This window comes from Haliotis cracherodii, unplaced genomic scaffold, assembly GCF_022045235.1.
Source record: "Haliotis cracherodii isolate W230 unplaced genomic scaffold, xgHalCrac1.p SCAF_15, whole genome shotgun sequence".
NCBI classification, from domain to species: domain Eukaryota; kingdom Metazoa; phylum Mollusca; class Gastropoda; order Lepetellida; family Haliotidae; genus Haliotis; species Haliotis cracherodii.
In genome coordinates, this window is record NW_027266270.1 from 10,027,446 (window position 1) to 10,047,541 (window position 20,096).

The 20,096-nt window shown below is 37.3% G+C and overlaps 1 long non-coding RNA gene across 2 annotated transcripts; it reads right to left on the minus strand.

Annotated features, from left to right (window-relative positions):
- Positions 1-13,066: 13,066 nt before the first annotated feature.
- Positions 13,067-19,611, minus strand: LOC139462263 (uncharacterized). Of its 2 annotated transcripts, none has more exons than XR_011653016.1 (5): positions 19,374-19,611; positions 18,982-19,119; positions 14,415-14,487; positions 14,148-14,243; positions 13,067-13,762 (listed from the first exon to the last, which is right to left on the minus strand). It is a non-coding gene; the product is annotated as an uncharacterized lncRNA (long non-coding RNA). The 2 variants fall into 2 exon arrangements; XR_011653017.1 differs by having other exon boundaries at positions 14,397-14,487.
- Between the last annotated feature and the right edge of the window lie 485 nt (positions 19,612-20,096).

A 20,096-nucleotide genomic window follows, 5' to 3' on the forward strand; every position in this document is an offset into this window, starting at 1 on the left:
TAGAAATTCTCGTTTGAACTGAATAGCGCAAAAGCGTCGATCTATTTAGGTACTCATTACAAATACACGCAGTTAAAACGGCAAGTGATCTTTAGTTTGATATGAATATAAAAAAAAACAATCTTGCATATGCGTGGCCTGTAAGGTACAATAAACGCTTTTCTTGTTCATATAATAATAAAGATTCTTTAGGCAGGCGACGCCCATGCATGAATGGACCATTTCAATGAGTTTAAATCGCCCTATACCGTTGATCAGCGCCTGCATTTGTGAATCTGAATGGTACCGCATTGTTCAACGGCATGCAGTGGGCAAAGAAATGTGAATATAATGTAAACGTATAGTGCATGTGGGAATACCTTGCAGACATTGTACAACCACTATCACGACGTAAATGCAACGAAACAAGGGCGTTAAGATATCAATGTTGTACATATCCAGATTGAAAATTAAAAGTTTGGAGAAAGAGAGGGTAACCCCGAAAACAACAAGGAAACACCAAAACATATTTTTTAAAGAAATACCACAACATTAAAAGGCACCAGTTCAGCGTGTGTCTAATATATATGCAAAGTTGCGTAATAACATATTAAACGCTTTCTGAGCTATGCGTATTTGAGTCCGGTTTGTTGCCAAGTAAACACTACCATTATTTTTTTTTTAAAATACCGAATCTAAAAATGGCACCAGTTCAACATGTGTGAGAAAAATATGCAAAGTTTCGAAACAAATTATAAAACGGTTTCCGAGTAATGCCCCAGAAACGAAACGTTCCGGTCGGACGGAAGGACAGCACCCATGCCTATTTCCCCCTCCTCCTGCGTGGCGGGGGATAATAATCATTCTCGAATATCCGCCTAAACAGATTCCTTTAGATGTTAAAGGCAGAATAACTGTGAAATGTATATGAATATATCGCGAAAAGGGTGAGCACGTGAGCACCCTCCACTCACAATTGGCATGAAAACGTATGTATTATCTGACGCCGCACAGCAATACTCCAGTCATGCGACAACACTGTAAACAAATCAGACAATTAAATGATGGACCAGAAAATCCAGTGACATAACAGTGCATTTACTAATTTTTTGGAAGCTAAATACAATTTGGTAATATGGAATTAGGTCTTTTGTGTACAAATGAAGTCTTGGCTAGGCATTTAGATGATGAAGGAGCAAGAAGTAAGACGCAGCTCTGAAACGTCGTGACAGAGAATAAAAAGAAGTTGCTCTGCATAAAAAAGTGTCAAGTATTCATATTGTGAAGAAGTAAAGACATTCTGCTGTTTATAAATAAAGAAACATGTCACAGAAATATAGTCGTTTTGAAACACAGTGTGGTACAGTTTTAATGTCACGGTCGAAACATTTCGTTGAAGCTGACTCAGCATAATTGCTACTAAGCTTATGATTAAACTCCACCAGCAGAAAACTCGACCCATATGACACGTCAACGCCAGAGAATAACTCGCTAATCCACTGAAACAAATTCCATTGGTTGTAAAAGGCAAATTAGCCGTGGACATTATAAGATTGGGTCACTGAAATTCGGTGACCACCAGGTGTTCGCGAAAAGTGGAAGCTTGTTCTGCACTACCGAAGCACCTGATATAACTTATTGTTATCTATTTGACACATTATCGTCTGACTGTGATCATGAAAAACAGTACTGAAAATGTCTTAAAGGCTAACTGATGCATGCCTAGCATCTTGTGTTCATAATCAAATTATCAAGTTACGTTTTGTGAGTTTGGGAATAAATTGTCCATGCGTTTATATCAGTATGCATGTATCCCACATGTTCTCTACAGACATGCGTTTGTAGTACTAAGTACCAGATGTACAAATATTATCAAAGCGTAATATAAATCGATAAACTAATTCACTCGCGGTGTCACTTTTGGCATCTAGTGTATGAAATGAAGCATGACCGATTCAAATTAGTCCTCGCAAATACCCGCTTAGAAGTAGGCGGCAATCCTAAATCCTTTAGGAGGTTACGGTTTTGAAACTCAAACACAATGACACTCATTAAAATGCGTTTATCGTGCTAGTTGACTTGAACACAGGAACGGGGCTGTTATTTCCAGCTAGAGCGAAATACCAACCAAAAGAGTTCATTCAGTGTAATCCAAACGCCAAGTCGCGAGGGCATTCATACTCGCCTTTCTATCAAATGAAAAGAAACAATATATGCACAATAAATGCACAGACGCCTGCAGTCGTCACTCCATAGCGATACGTGTTTACAACTGTGGTTGTGACTAATGGAGCTACTTCGGTTATTTTGTCATGTTATGTGATGCACTTGTCTGATTTGCACCAACTTTTGTATTGCCAAAGTGACACTGCGATTGAAATTTATTTTTGTGGTGACAAATTGTGCTCCTGCAATTATTTTTCGTGTTTTCTGTATGGACTTGACCAATTTAAACTAACATTTGTATTGAAATGTCCACATCTAAGAATAATTTGATGTATGACAAAATAGGCATGAAACCTCTACCGTCCGTCACAATTTACAAGCTGTCGCTTATCCTGTTACGTCTCGGTTTGTCTTTTCCAAATGCATTTAGACATGTTGTCAGTCCTGATCATCAGTTGTAAGACTATTTGTTTGGAAACTTTAGGTTTAGAGTCATGGGATTCATCCGAATGGTGTTGATATCTCAAGGCTAAAAGACAATTCCCTTTCTGTGTTTTTTTGGTACACATATATTATCTTGAGAAACAATCACATGGGATTATCAATTAGGGATTATGGAAACATGTACAAGTATTAGTCATACATTTTCCACTCCACTTTTGTACTGGGTTCGAAAGCAGGATATTCAGGAGGATATTGGTGAGGTGGAGGACATAGAGGCATTTCCAGGTTATGTGTAAGTACTGACAATTGACATATTAGATTCCATTATCACCAGATCAAACATTTTTTACATCACTAGTGCTTTAAAAATAACAAATCAGTTGGTCTTGATGGCATTCTTAGTGAATATCTACCGTAAAACATTCGTCTGCTGTAATAATACCTTATTTACATATATTATTTCACAGCATCAAAACGGTGTTCTCCCGGAATGCTGGTTTACTGGAACACTATTCCCTTGCATAAAAAGAAGATGCCTCTGTTCCTTATAATTATTAGACAATAAGCCTAATTTACATTAGTAAAACTTTGACATCACTTCTTTAACAAAAGACTAGTGTATTTTGCTTCAATGCTTAGGAACATATCTGAAGGTTATTCAACTATTGATAATTGTGTAATTTTAAATGCTATTATTAAGAGTCACCTTTCACGTTCGAGGGGTTTTTGCAGCAGTGATTGAGTTTTCTTGTGCATTCGACTCCATTTCAGAGTAATTCTTTAACAAAAATGAGTACTAAAATGGGTGAAATGTTACAATCTATCTACATTATTCTTTCATTCAAACAAGAGCGTTTTTACACCACCGATTGTTTCATGGGTGTGAGGCAAGGACGTATGCTTAGTTATCTTCTGTTCCAGTTTCGTAAACGAATTTGTTGGTGACAATGAACAAACATGTCGTTTTGATGTTCAATTACATCCTGATGTTACTCATATTGTTCTCCCATTTGCTGATGACTTTATGTCGTTTGACAATACTGTTAACAATCTACAAGCAAGGTTAAATATATTGCTTGATTACTGATGTAAATGGAAAATGTCAGTAAATCTATCGAAAACCCAAATAGTTGTTTCGAAAAATATAGTTTTCAAAAATGGTATCATGATGGAAATGCAATTGTGTTTCTGGATACAGCTCTGTTGGCATGTATTTTAGTAATAGACTACTGTGGACGCAAGCTGTAAATAATATTGCAATTCAAGCAAGAAAGGTGGTTGTGGTCTTGTTAAACTGTATACATTCCTTAAAACCATAATCGCCTCACTTTTACTTCAAATTATAAGATACAAAGATAACACAAATACAAATGTTTGCGCATGTCAATATGCATGAATCTAATGCCAATATCGATAGAACACAAATACTCCAACTTTGATGACATGAATGTTTCTAAAAACTGCTAAACATACGTTTTGTTCTATACTATTTGCACCTAAATGGTATTTCGTTTGTACAAAAGGCTCATGGCCTACAAGTACTGAATGGAGTTTGATTTTGATTTCACTTTCCACGTACCTACTGGATTTGAAAGTTCCATAAAATTATGTGCAAAGAGAAATATATTGCTGGGTTCAGCAACTGTACATCAAAGATTGACCATAATCTGTAATACTTGACGTTCTTTATGTCAACATAAAGTTTTTGAGACAAGCGGAATTAATACCATGTGGAGTCTTAGGAGCTCAACGGAGTTCTTATTATTCTCATAAAAGGACCAAGTTTATTATGTAAAATCATTTGATTTTCCAAGTTTGCACATCACTTGTCCATGCAACACACTTCTTTTTGTGATCTATGGGGCATTAAAATAGATATAGGTTCATCTCTTTCTTCAAATATCCGTAACAGATTGTTAAAAAGTAAAGTAAAATTTAATGTCACCTGAAGTTTACTGACAAAACAATATGTGAGATTCTGAAATTCCTCGTAAATAACATCTATGTGAAATTTGGGGAAAGGGCAGTCCATACTGAGATAGTCTATACTTTGTTGATATTGTTAGAAGGAATTATTAATTAAACATTTCAATTGAGAATTTTGAAAAGCCCAATATGTACGACGAATACAGACCACGTTTGTAAAAGAATGAATGGCAAAGAATGTTTCAAAACCCGTCTGAGGTATATCGTGGCTTTCTACAAGTAGAACATTTGATATTCATTTGAACCCACGCTATAGTCGTGCGGGTGTTACTCTATGAAAATGTCATTCGCCTGTACACTTATTACGACATGTTTCCAATCAAACGAATTCTTTGATGATATATTTAAAGGCGCTGCAACATGCAATGACTCTGTATGCTTAAGATGGGCGTTATCTGTGGCTTTCTTGCGAATGAACTGAAGACGTTGAACATGTATTTAGTATCGCGAGGCATTGAATGCCCATAACGATTTCATTGTTAAGTGTCAGCTTTGAAAGTGAACAAAGATTTACCTAAGGCTGATATTCACCCTTTTATGTTGTGTTACATTTTAGGTGTTCGTGTGTTCAGTCATATCGTATCATCGTTCGTATAAGTCTCATAAATGCATCATATGTACGCGTTCACTTACCCAAACAGTTATACAAGAATCTTCAGTTTCCTTGTAAATGACATTGTATCACAAACGTCATTCCATAATTACTAGAGGTATTGAAGTCGGCAAAGATATCTTAATGCCAAGCATATCTAGTATATGCACTATATTACAAGCCATGACATTTATCTCCAAGATGGAAAGTGACTAAACGATTAATATTTTCGTGAATAATGACTACATGTTCAATAGTATATTTATTATATCAACAAATGACCATGGTTATCAAGGATTTAAAGTTATTTTGTTCACACTATGTTCTGTAAGATAAATATATCGGATATGTATTTCCAATAATCGAAATATTTGGTCACCTGAACCATCTTTTGCTTTACAGTATTCATTCAACCAGCGAACACAGTCTTATGAATGCCTTCCGGTATCAACGACGATGCCACAATGTACATTGGCTTTGTATGTTATATTCAAATAATTGTAGTGTTTGTCTATATTACATGGTAAAACATTATTCATATGTAATTAAAAGTGTATTTTAATGCGATGTTACTTTGGATCATGTTAATAAGTATTCAACTTAACGTGATGTGTGTTTGTTTGTTTGTTTGTTTGTCGTATAACGTCATACAGCGATAATACAGTTATATGACGACGGTCTGTAAATAATCGAGTCTGGTTCAGACAATCCTGTGATTTATATCATGAGCATCGATCAACGTAATTGGGATACGATGACATGCATAAAGCAAATCAGCGAGCCTGACTACCTGATCCCGTCAGTCGCCCCTTATGACAAGCATATTTGCTTTTTACAGCCACCAAGGGTTGCTGAAGACCTATTCTACACCGGATCTTCACGAGTCTCAGCTTATCTTGAATCAATTAATTCGTTTCGTCTTATCTGGCAAACCCGCTATCTACATAAAGATCACAGTATAGAACTGTTTTGTCCCTCAAAGTTTTACCAATAATAGTTACCTTTATTTACATAAATCACCCCCTGATAAATGGGTATATGTCATTTTTCGTTCCAATGAGCATCACCTGAGCTCTATAAGTAAATGATGGAATATGAGCCAAACAAATCAGTGGTTGATATCAAGAGCAAATATCCTCGGCTGTTTAACGAACATCTATTGTCTCCTCAAAGGGTGATAGTCGTCACGCAGACATCCTGTGCAGCAATGTTTCCATGAAGATTGTGGAAACAATGTTGTTTTCACTAAAGCAAGCACCGCTCGGCATACAACACATTGACTTAATTACAAATGCGAAACGTATACATGACCATTTTCAAGTAGATGTGAAAGTCAGAACTGTCAACCATCTGTGCAGACTGAAATACAGAAATCGCTATATACACACTGTGTCAGCGTGTCCCTGACCAACATAGTGTTAAATGGTGGTCGCCGCTTGGCGCCTCTATACTGGTTGCAGTATGAGTTGACTGTGGGTTATCAAAGCCGATCGACCAGCTATTGAAACGTTTATTTGAAAATAAGTATGCCACTAAACAGTAACAGTGAATAACTGTTTCAAATGAATAAACCTCGCCCTGCCAGCGTGTATGGTGTCTATGATCCCACACATTGGATCTACACAAAAGCACACGAACACTACACGCTGCTACTTGTATAGCCGATTCTCAGAACTGACAGTGTTATGATCTCTACTGACAGGTTCGACAAAATGCAAGCATTTGAATGTCTCTCGTCTTGTAGCGTTCAGTACAACGTGTTATTCCCATGCAGTTGATAAAACCCGTGGTTCCCTGTGTACATACATAATACAGGATCTAGTTTTGTAAAGGGCTAATATCAGTTGCAGTATATTTTGAAAACAGTTGTAAACGCTATTTGGAAATAGGGCATTGTTCGTACTTTGTTAAGCAAAGTGCCAAAGGGTATAGTTATGATAATTAATAATTATTAGGGAAATTAAACTAAAGAAATAATTAATAACAGAGATAACCCCACTTAACATCAAGGCAAATACGAAACGTCCACCTGAATGCATTGGATCGCCTTCTTAAGTAGAGGTCAAACTGAATTATTGTGCGTTGTGTACACAGTGACTGAAAAACAGAAATAGCTGTATACAAACTGTGTCAGAATGAACACTTTGCAAGATTTTCCAGTTTGTTTAATGGTAATCCCCGCATACCGTCTCTTTAGTGGTTGTGGGATGCATTGATCAGCGATGGTAACGACGATCGACATGCAATTGAATAGTTTACTTGAAAAGTACCTGTATGTATGCCTGTTACTGGTAATGTTGAAAAGCTGGTTCAAAGGAAACTTCGCCCTGTAAACATGCATGACGTCTATTATCCAATTCATTGTATCTACACTACAGCACACGTACACTGCACGCTGCTACTTGCACAGCCGATTATCAGAACTGACAATGTACTAATCTTTCTTAACGTGTTCGACAAATTGAAAGCAGATGAATGACTCTAGATCTCGTCTTGTAGCGTTCAGTACAACGTGTTACACCCATTCAGGTCATATAATCAGTTGCACATCGTATCTATTTCATAACTACGTTAGGAGCTACTCATGTAAAGGGTTAATATCGGTTGAAACATAAGTTAAAAACACTTGTAAACACTATTTTAAAATGGGGCATTGCTTGTACTCTGTTCGCAAAAGACCTTTTTTCATTGGCGACAGCAAACATATAACTAAGATATTGACAGATTGTAGGGAGACTACCACATAAAACTACGGACGATGCCATAATAAGCAAAGAAAATTATCCGAAGGATGCCAAGAACGGATAATTACACGAAGGGAATCAAGAGTACTGGGTTGATGAATGTTGAGTGAGTGTGTGGTTTTTTTTAACAGCATTTCATTTATATCACGGCGTGGCAGTTTGATGTGAGAGGACAGCCTGAAATGATGTAGGTCTTAAAACTTTATTGCATTTGTAAAAACCAACGAGCAACCCTACAAACACCAAACACGGCGAAACAGGAGCCACTGTTTCTGGCACGCCCAAGGGACGCAACTCTTGACAGCGAAATGCGCCTTACATGTAGTTGTGTAGGAGAGTGGTGGCCAACATTGTTGATGAATCTACAGGGAACCTCAGGCAATACATTGGATATGACCAATGCTTGTATTTAATATGTAAATATATGTGTGAAGTATAACACGTCTTGTATAAACGGAATCAGCAGTATGTGGTTTATTTAAAGGTTAATCGGATTACTGGATTACTTTTTGTTAGTTTTATTGGTATGACTTAACACGTTGAAAGAGTGCTGTTATTGGCCCGCCGCTGGAGACATGGAATAATTCTACAATGGCCTTGTTCTACAAAGCGATCTTAGTGCGGGGTGTTCCCACTTTGCCGGCAGGTATTGTCTAGGGTAATTAAGGTAATCTCCCGGGATAATCAACAAACAATGGAAGGATTAAACACAGATTAATTGACTGACTGCCGGCAAGGTGAGGTAGCTCTTATTCCAAATGATTACCATATCAACCATTTCTTTCACATCATTCTTTATTTTCATATACAATTTTATATACATTTACATTTGCAAATCATACATTATATCACAACAATAAAATATTACAATCCAACCAGATGGGAGACGGCATCTCCATATTCCATCATTGTCTTGCTATCATTCGGAAGACAGACTTTCAGGCGGTCTATTTCATGCTCCAGTTGGTGACACTGTTTCTTCTTGGGGCGTTTCTTACAACCAGACTGGAGCTAACTGATGGTCACTTCTATCATTGATTGTTCAGATTTTATAAGGGTGATGAACCTGAAGATGTTGGGATGGTTGGTGGTCATTTTGTTGATTCTTGTGTGCCACCCCTCAACATGATTCGTGGTTCGTGGACCTAGCGTGTCAAAATGGTTCCACATATTTCTGTCTTCTCCCTCAACCCACTGCTCAGTTACGTTATCAGCAAACTTCGAAATTGAAGGGTCTTCCATGTTAGCAGCTTCAAGGGTATTGAACCAGAAATGTTCGATATCTTCAGGTTTCAGTAGAGGTAGGGCACAAGCTCTCCTCTAGAACAAGTTCACGTTTGGGTTGTTTGCAAAGGCACTTTGCAGACCACACTTCTGGACATTGCGTAATCCGACTAATGCAGATTAGATTTAATTAATCCATATAATCTGCCGGCAAAGTGAGAACAAACCCATAGTGCAACCATACGCTACTTAGCCTTTGTGGAATGGGTCCCAGGTAATCCGGAGTGGCAGTTAGTGCCATGACGATGGGTACCCTGACAATTTTGTATTAACTAATAAAAAACCTTTGATTCGAATTTCCAATATTAGCTTTAGAAGTAACACTCGTTATAAGTAATATGTCGTTGTTCTTATTCAGCTGTGTCTTCAGAACAATTACCGGCAATGTACTTCGGTATTATCTCAATGTATATTAATAAATAATAAACGGAATATTTGTTGAAATTGATGTCTAAAGTTATGTTTGGATAATGTTCATTAATATCAATGATTTAAAATATATGAACACTATTTATGAGAACAGAGCATCTGATTCATTTAGTTACTACGGATACATGTGCAGGCTCTTTTATCTCAAGTCAGGGGTACAAAATAATCTTATTCTCAAAAAGAAAACAAAACTCAGCATTTGAGAAACAAATGGAAGATGAAACATATACACATTTTGATGTAAGTTGCCTATACCTAGGGCTAGGGTATGTTGTTCGTTATCGGTAGCAAATACTCTCATGCTCTGCCCTATCAGTAGGATGCGCCTTGAATGAGAACATGCCCTGTCCCATTGGAAGCACCTGTTAGGAACCTGAACATGCACTGCACTATCGCGAGTACTTGTAATGAGTGTAAGCATGGGTAGCACCCATAAGGAGCATGGGAATGTCCTGCCTTCTCTGTAGCACTTGGCATGAGTGTGAGCATGTGCTGCCCTACCGGTAACACCTGTCAAGAATGCGAGCACGTTCTACACCATGAGTATCACCCGTAATAAGTGTGAGAATGTTTTCACCTATGTAAAAGTGTGAGCATGTCTTGCTAGCATGACCATTGTGAGACCATGTCCTGTCCAATCGGAAGTACCCGTCATGTGTGTGATCATGTCCTGCCCTATCGGGATCACTTGTCATGGTTGTGAGCAGGTCCTTATAATTAGTGGGTCATTTCCCATCGTCATAAAACTTGATTCTAACATATCTTGTAATGTTGGAAATTTAAAGATATTTCGGAGTATCCCCTACTTGTTGTGTAGTGTAAGGATCACTCACTCAAGGTGATCACAAATGTGGCGGGGTCAAGGCACCGTCTGTAATAAGGAGGGTTTGGAAACAATATCGCCGAGGATACTCTGAAATCAACAAACAAATCAACAACTTCTCTTTTTGTCAAGTCATCTTTATTATATGAGCGTATATTGTCACGTTGTGCGAGTATCTCTTATTTCAACATGTAGCTAACTTAACACATTCGCTTGTGACAATTCTCACGGGTACTGACATTCTCCATGCAAATTAGTATCATATAAAAGTTTGCGTTACAAAACATTCATCTAACAACAAACTTTCAAATAATCCAATCATAATTCCTGCCTATTAACTTGATCGATGGACGAAATTGCACTGACATTATTTTCCCGATCTGATGTGTTTACGGGTGCTGATGGATGATCTCCCCTGAATTAAGGGGAAGCTCAAACTAACCACTGCAACCGACACAGTGGAAACTCTTCTCCATGAGTAAGCAACATTCAGTGTTACATATAGTTCATGATCACATGCAGCTCAGTCTCAGCACAACGACAGTTTTCTTTAACAGGGCCTTGCTTTGAATAATGATCTAAGATGTCCAAGCAATGTATGTTAAGTTTGGAGATTTCATGTTCACATTTAAGAATCACCCTGTGACCTCACTCTCAAATATAATCGGGAACATGGATGGACCAGACGTCTAAGGCGCCGCAGTTAATTGTGCAGAGTTGTGTCCCTTGGGCACGCCAGAAATCCATGATTGTGGGTTCGAATTCCACTTCGCCCCGATTACGTTTCTAGGTTTGTCAGCACCATACCCGTGCTCGTCGGTTCCTCGAAGTGGTTAACGTCTAAGACCTGCATACATTCGGGCTTTCCTCCCTCATTAAGCTGACACGCCGTGATATAACTTGAATACTGTTAAAAGCGGCGTTAAACCCAACTCACTCACTCAAACATAATCTCCTGTAGACGTAGGGAATGGAGAAATATAGTTCACTCAAAGTAGATATTGCACAGAGACTATACAGATATTGACTATCACTGCCCTATGAACCTTACTTGTTTTTCTCATCACTAACACATGCATTTTGAACTATTGTGTTATCCATCACTGACAGATGATACTTGTTTATTTTACCAAATTTGTCTAACACACTTCAAAGTACAAACATGTAGGACAATGAGGACTATCTCTGAATTATGCGGGGATGTAATTGATACTGACACTTTAAATGCAAAGGATACCAAGCATTCAACACTGAATGAATTACTTATTGCACTGGAAGGTGAAAGAACTAGTTGTGTGACTTCTGTTAGTTAGGTAAGCTGACACAATTATGCCTATTGCCACGTATCTGGACAAAATAGCTTCAACTAATCTGATACTTGTTCTGCTGACTCTGCATACGCCTTGTCTACAATGGTTATTGCCGGTAACACTTGTTGACCCAATAGCCTCTTATGGGATGAATAAGAACTATTCAGTATAAAGTTTTTTAGTCATGATGATTCGTCTTACAATACATATGTACAATGCATTATCATGGCCATAACCACACATGTTGTGAGACAGTTGTAGACCGTCGCTAGTGAACATGGATAACAGTGGAATAAACAGAGGTGTGTATATATATGCCGACAGTCTAGAGAAGAAGAAGAAAAAGAATAAGAAGAACTTGAGAAAGAACTTGAGTGCATAAGAAGTTGCAGGAATATATGTTGTCCTACTTTTAAAATACCAACGTAAGTTACCATAAGAGCTCTAAGTATGTGTCTCAACATGGAAGCTGTGGAAATGAGGAAAGCAAAGTTAGAGAAGGAGAATGGACAACGAGGGAGAGGACGAAACAAACTACAAGACTTTTAAAAGCAGTTATCCTTGTTAACACCATATGCAATATAATATGACGAGCTTGATATCAGACGAACACTGGCGCAATTTTGATGTGGGGTTGTACCTTCAAGGCTCAAGACTGGCAGTTACGAGAACTTGCCCCGGAAAAAGACAATACTTTTACTATGAAGACAAGAAGGATGTTGAAACACATCTTTTACTGCACTGCCCAGTGCGCAACACTGTCAGAATCCCACTTTAAAAAAATTACATTACACTCTCTGATCAGGAAAAACTGTATCCTAGTTTAGCCAACCCACTGTGTGATTATGTAAGTGCCTAAGCCTACAAGGATGATTTAGAAATTAGAAAATTCACATTATTGAACATGTTAGATTTGTTATATAAACACAATACATATATATATATATATATATATATATATATATATATATATATATATATATATATATATATATATATATATATATATATATATATATATTCACATTTAGGGTCATTTTAAACATATGTACAGAGTTGTGTTAGAATGCATTATATTTTAACATAGTCTGTCAGAACTCCGGAAGGAGATGCTTGTATATTTATATGTAATCATTTTTATGCTACTTATTTCTGTATATATACAGGGTGATACCACCTAACTGTCGGCCCGTCGTCTTCCATCGTTTATTTTAGGGTGAATGTATCTAAATACTGTATGACATTCAGATGACATCATTAAGCGTAGGCGTACAGTAGGAGATCAGCTAATGCCACGTGACATTGGCTGTGAGGGAGAGGTTGAGGTCGTGGGTCACGATACTCAGTGATGGTGAATGAGTTTGGGCGTGTTGATGATGCATACATGTCAATCTTAAACAAGATTAATTTGGAATTCGGATACACAGTATACAAGAATAGTGAATATACCCCAGAGATTTAATGGGCGTAAAAGGCAAAACAGCAGTGAAAATTACATGAATGCATCATACATCATCACCAATGATTTCTGTCCACTAGCAGAAACATCAGCCCTAAGTAGACAAATAATGCATATGGCTACATTTAATGAGGTAAATGAATATCTAATTTGTAAACGAACATTTATTTCACAATATAAACCATAGTAGGAAGGTGGTTTAAGGGATAAATACAACAGATTTCGTATGTGTCAAATAAATTATCAAATAATTTTAACAAAGAGTTGGACAATATCATGATCAATGAACAGTTTACATTCACACACAAAACAACATACAGGTGATACGTATCCTGATACGTATATTCTTACGGCTTTTGAATCATCCATTTAGCGTGAATATTATAAGTAAGTAAAATCTTGGGATATTTGATCTTTATTGCAGATGGATGACAACTGTATGTTAAAGTTGAGATCAGGACAGAGTGTCTGTGTGTAAGGTGGAAGTAAACACTAGGTAGTAGCAGAATGGTGCAGAAGATGTGCGTTGATGTCCTTGACGTTGAGCTGAAATAACAATGAGAGGGGTGCAGAGTAATGCGATTAATGAAATGCCCTATTTTGAACGAAGAAATTCATTTTTATACAATTTCTCCCAAAACAGTATATACTTCACTGAACATAATCCCCCTTGACACAAGAGAAACCATAAACGAGCAATGAACATACATATGTCAATCTCAAATGAACGCCTTGTATAATGGGTAAATCAGCGAGGTAAAGCCCCCTGTGTATTGGTGTATGTATACAAACTTTCAAATAATCCAATCATAATTCCTGCCTATGAACTTGATCGATTGACGAAATTGCACTGACATTATTATCCCGATCTGATGTGTTTACGGGTACCGATGGGTGATCTCCCCTGAATTAAGAGGAAGCTCAAACTAACCATTGCAGCCGACACAGTGGACACTCTTCTCCATGAGTAATTCCAGGATACTGACAGTAAGGGCAGACACCAGGCCTTCTTGCTCCATATAGCAACCTTCAGTGTTACATATAGTACATGATCACATACAGTTCAGTCTCAGCACAACGACAGTTTTCTTTAACAGGGCCTTGCTTTGAATAATGATCTAAGATGTCCAAGCAATGTATGTTAACTTTGGAGATTTCATGTTTGCATTTTAAGAATCACCTTGAATTGTCACCTTACTCTCAAATATAATCGGGGGCACGGATGGACCAGTCGTCTAAGGCGCCGCAGTACGCTGTGCAGAGTTGTGTCCCTTGAGCACGGAGTAAAAAGAGGAAATTGCGTCAGACATAATTTTGGTCACTTATTTAGAATTTGTGGTGTGTGGATAGTTCTTTGTGACTCTCACTCTTCATGTACAGATCTAAATACAAAATAGATTAGGCGGATTCACTTGCCTCTTTTATTTCTACTTTAAGTGGGTAAATAAATGGAATGGAATTGGCTACTTGGCTATTATTGAACAATTAGATAATAATAATCATCATAATATTACCCGTCTATTCGTATTCGTTTGGTGCTGTTGATTGGACGAAACAAGAAATTCAGGATATTGACACCCTTAGACAAATAAGTGAGTTAAAATTTTAACTTTAATGCATCGGCATTATTTCAGCCATATAGCGACCCCTAACATGAAGAATCATCACGTCAGACAACAGATCGCACCACCCGCGGTCTTCCCTCAATCGCTTATATTTGCCAATTATAATGGGAGGGAGTGGTTTGATTAATGGTGGAGGCTCTTTAAGATAGGATTGTTTTGTGCACTTTTGCACATATTTATTGGTCTGATGATCCTCTTGTGAAGCATGTCATGATGAAAACAAGGCATTTCACAGTTTCCTTAAACGAACCATGGATATGGGACATAATTTCAATGTTAATGTTGATTTTGTTGGTAGTTCTGTGCTGCTGGATGAAACTGAAATGAGTGTCAACCAAGCTAGGTGTCATATAATATCCCAGACTCATACGTTATCTGAACGAATACTGCATCTAGTTTATATGCAGTATGTTGAGAGGATCAGCAACCGTGCAGATTCCTTCGTTAGGAAGAAGTCGGCGGGCCTAAAAAGCCGAAATGCTCAGGGCCAATAACTTCCCACTCGAAAACGTTATCTGTGTCCAATATTTTTTCACACATTGTGTAATCAGCAACATACAGTCAAGTGAATCAGTCATACAGTCAGTAACAGTACTACTGTGTTAAACGTTGCTTGATTAGAAAACATATTCCACTAACAATGTTTTTCCTTTTTTTTATTACGTCTTTGAATCGTTATCTAGCGTGTAGTTGTCCGATTGTAAATCACAAATGTTAATACTACCTAATTTCGTTTATCCGACATGCTCGTTAATCCGACCTAATGATATGAACCCTAAAATGTCGGATTAACGGGACTTAACTGCATGACATTTGCTTTCATTTTTGACAAATTGTCTTGAACCATTGAAGATTGAGATGTCATTATATCTTGGGCACCGCACTTAGTGATAAATGTTCCAACAAATGCCATCAAGGAATGAAGTTTATCATCAAGGTTGTTGTGTGGGACAAATATCTTCTGTAAATATGAAGAAAGTCCTTCCTTGATTGAATTACGAATTATGGTTAATCGTTGAGACATTTACCCTGCCATTTATTTCTCGTTGCACGGAATTTTTTATGGAGTCCTGGTACTCTGGAAAACATTTGACTGGGACAGAAAGAATTTATTCCAATTCTGTTTCCTCTCCTTCAGTTTGTTCTTTCTGCCAATGGTAACAAAGACTTATTCAACACCAAGAGCCTGGTGGACTTAAGTCCCGAGTTTTAAAGCTACTAAAGTAATGTTTAGGCCGAGACATAAAACTGCCCCCAACTGTGTTTTTCAAAACGAACATATTTCTAAAACGTATTGCTTTACTTATAGGTAGCAAGCCATCTGTTCGTGTTCAAAGCGGACACAACTAATAATTGACATCGTTTTCAGTTTCAACAAAATCAGCAAATTCGCTAGCGTGTCACTGGATTTTCGGATCCATCACTTTATTATAATTATTTAGAGGTCTTCGTCGCAAGACAGGAGAACCGCTTTTCAACGTCAGGAAAGAAACAAACACTTACATTCTTGTGCCAATTGTGCCAGTGGCGGGTGCTACGTGCAGGGCAGAACATGCGTTATTCGCGTGTCTGATAATGATTTAACGTTCACGTTTTATCATGAGTGAAAAATAGCCAAAGATCAGTGAGATGTTTTTCGTGATTTCAAGAGGCAACATATTCATCTAGTTTCCCTTGAATGATGTTAAGTGTTTCGTAACATTCTGCATTTCAGGTTATTTTCAACTTTCAGTGAGTGAGTGAGTTAAGATTTATAGTCACATCAGCAGTATTTCAGCCATATCGTGACTAAATCCAGTTTACAATAATAATACATAATTATAGACGATAACATCTTTCGACAAAGGACAGTAAAAGCACTAGATTACGACAGGTATAGATTTACAACAAGTATACAACCATATCATTGTGACTTTTGTAAAAATACATTGTAAAAATGGGCTATAAATCACCAGCAACCAACGTTAGGCCACCATACTAGGGACTGTCAAAGAAGTACAACAATGAACCATTTTGCAGACTTTTTTACCATGGTCAGCGTTTCGCTGACATTCATGAATCTACATTTATCAGATTTCTAGATCTTCGACAATTTGTGTTTAGATTGTAATTGAATATTATCAAAGTGAGAAAACATGAAATAGCGACTGTTGTAAATCGTGTATGCTGGCGAAAATGTATTTTTTACATTCGAATAGGCTTATTCCTAAAACGCTTTGCTTCTGTTAATTTCGCACAGTATTTCCCAACGTACTGCGTAAATATTGTTGAATTGTCAATTCACCTGTTGTAACAGTTCATCATATATTCTTAAAATAATTGATTTTGTAACAGGTTGCCTCTTTTGTTTAATAAGCAACAATTAAGTCATTTATTTCTAACAAACGACGACGTGATTGCCATGTGTAGCATCCAGAAAATCTAATCGTGGAAATGAGTGTTAACATTCCCGATGTTCATGAATTACCCTTGAATCATTAGGTCACATTTTTCAATTGTTATTGACAAATCAGGATTCATATCTAATAGAAATAGATCCAAATTCGTTAATCAACGGTGGCCATTTTTGCTGACGTGCTGTCCCAGCAAAATGCAAACATTATCTAAAATACAATCGTTTCCCATCTGAAATGTATTTCAGATTAAGGTGAAAGGGTTGTAGCGTCACGATGTATTCGAGACAAGTGGAACAAATACCATGTAGATCTGAAACCAGCGAAGGATTTGGTTCAATTTTTGTCAAATCAATATGTTTTCACTTTGTTAACAAGAATACCACATGAAAAACTTAACAACAACTTCATACCTCATTTCACGAATCATTTCCCACATCGGGGCACGGGTGGCCCTGTCGTCTAAGGCGTCCCTTTGGCACATCAGAAACCTATGATTGTTTGACGTCTGAGACCTGCATCACTTCGGGCTTTCTTCTCACATTAAGCTGACACGCCGTGATATAACTGGAATACTGTTAAAAGCAGCGTTAAACCCAACTCACTCACTCACTCATTTCTCACATCACGTGGTGACCATAGACAACATATAGTTACTAATTCTATCTTCAAAGGTTCATCACAAATTGTGAAAAATGAAAGCAAATGTTATCTGAAGTTTAATGAGAACACAATATGTGAAATGCTTGACTTCCTCAAAGATAACTTTCATGTTGAAATTGGAGGTGGGACATTTAGATAAAAACTAGAGATCACAATGTACATAAATTGTGCTCCACTCATTGCTTATCTGTTTCATTATGCATATGAGTCAGAGGTTCTGCTTGGATAAGCATCATCAAAACAAGAGGCTTAGGTCAAGACGTTTTACTCAAGCTTCAGGTATATCCACTGATTTACCAACTTTGCTAGAAGAAGGTAGGACGGTCTCATCTGTTTCATATGCTGATCTATGCATAAAGAAACAGAGTAACAGAAAAGTTTTGAGGTACGATCAAGCATGCTCTTTCTACAAAGATTTCAACGCGTGTCATACGACTCTTTCTCAAAACTTGTTTGATCAGGGTTACAATATTCCAGGTCATAGGAAAGCTTTAAAAAAATCTTAATGTAGACATTTAAGAGAGTTTCCACATTTGATGTAGAAGCGACCGCAATGACCTAGTAGTGATTCATAATCACATGGTCAAGATTAAGTCGGAATCCTGCAATAGACTCTGCTTTAACCAGACATTTCTTATGATTATGGAAAGATTTTGTCGCTTTTATTTACATCATTATCGTTGTTGCCTAGTCACCTTTGTTGGTCTCACATGTAGGTATCTTTTAGGTTACGTGTTTTGTGAATTCAAAGATGCATGGGTCAGCAGGGTAGCCTATTGGTTAAAGTGTTTGCTCGTCCCACCGAAGTACCGGGCCCGATTTCCTAATTGTGTAACGCCCATTTCTGGTGTCCCCCACCCTGATATTGCTCCAATATGAATGACTACGAGAGAGTTGCTACATGTGAATAGCTTGTGCTGCTGAAACGAACTGCCTCTTGCGACTCCCAGGTTAATGCAGTAGATTAGCACACCCTTGATTATCAGATTGGATAGGTTTCTGAGATTTATGCTTGCTTACTTAATTTTACTTCCCATGTGCAACGGAGAGAAGTATACCTTATGAATTGTGAATTTGCACTTACTCCTTACTCTAGATATCGAGGATGAATCAGCAGGTCTTCTTCAAAACAAGGCTTTGGAGTGGCTTATATTTTCTTTCTTAACGCTGATCAATCATCATGTTGCTTCAGGACTGGATCGTGGATATGATAAGGAGTGTACTGCAAAAGACAAAAAACATACTTATCTTCGAAACAACGCCATGGTGACATCATAGATATGTACGGATAACATGTGGCATGTCACGTTGCAAACAAGTTTGAAACTTATAACTGATTTCCTTCTTGTGAAGGACTTTCACATTGTATTATGTGTATTAAGCTAATTTGGAAATGTTACAGTTAACGAAAGAATATATCTCGGCCCATAAGTATTCATTCCAGTCGAATGGCCAAAGCATCCATGCAATACGTACATTACAGAACCATGAACATCTAAGGTAACTTTGGTCACATGGCTATCGACCGGCACTTCCGGTTGGACATCTCTACGGTTGAATCGATGATGTTGACAGGTCTATTGCGTTGTGTCTTCGACTTGAAGTGTAGGTGTAGCTTACGATTGTGTTCATTCATGTGAAGAAGAATTTCAAATTTAACACAGCAGAGATTATGTACATTCATTCATTAAACAATACAATATATCGCATAGCAAACGTTGTTAAATATTTGTTATACAGATAATCATACATGTATAGAACAATTTAAAATAAGGCATTGCAAAGATGATGTACATTCATTCATTCACCATTGCAATATATCGCCCAACAAACGTTTTTGTATATTGTTTATACAGATAATCATTCACAATACGAAATAGCGAAGATTGTCAACATTAATGCATGAAATAATTCAAAATATACGAGTCATAAGATTGTGTACGGTAATGTAATGAATAATTTATTATGTAGCAAAGCAAAGATTGTATACATTCATGCATTGAACAATTCAAATTATAGCAAAGCAAAGATTGTGTACATGCATGCAGTATATCATCAACATTATGTCCTGGCAAAGAGTGTGTATACTAGTATTGATACATAGAATAAATGAAGATATAGCATAGCAAAGGTTGGGTACCTCCATCCATGAAACTTTACAAAATTACCATAGTATAAACTGTGTAAATTTATACATAG